At 44.4% G+C, this 329-nt stretch overlaps 1 protein-coding gene across 1 annotated transcript in view; it reads left to right on the plus strand.

The window, feature by feature from the left end:
* The window catches only part of si:dkey-150i13.2 (mitochondrial carnitine/acylcarnitine carrier protein), a 9,561-nt gene that overhangs the window by 5,169 nt on the left and 4,063 nt on the right, over nucleotides 1-329 (plus strand). The window lies entirely within an intron of this gene.

The raw sequence follows: 329 nt of genomic DNA on the forward strand, positions 1-329 counted from the left end.
GGAGTAATAGATTCTGGAGAAATCTCATACCATGATACAGAGTGAAAATAACGCAGCAACTAATGTAGGTAACATTAGCTGCAGTATGTTGTGGGTTTGCACGCAGAGAGGACGAGACAGCGATACTCACAGCGCTCCTGCTGCTATAGCTAACATCGACAATGACTGCATATCTTGGCAGATCAGAATGTGAGCTGAATGTTGGTTTAACGTTACCTGATGCACAAATCCTGGTTTGAATAACAGGTTAGTTCTCTTTGGCTCAGTTTGACTTACAGCTGTTACAGCCACCACCGCAGGCCCATCGTGAGGAGATAGTCACTGAATTT

The sequence above is a fragment of the Morone saxatilis genome, unplaced genomic scaffold (genome assembly GCF_004916995.1).
Source record: "Morone saxatilis isolate NCDOM2014 unplaced genomic scaffold, NCSU_SB_2.0 Contig15, whole genome shotgun sequence".
NCBI lineage: Eukaryota > Metazoa > Chordata > Actinopteri > Moronidae > Morone > Morone saxatilis.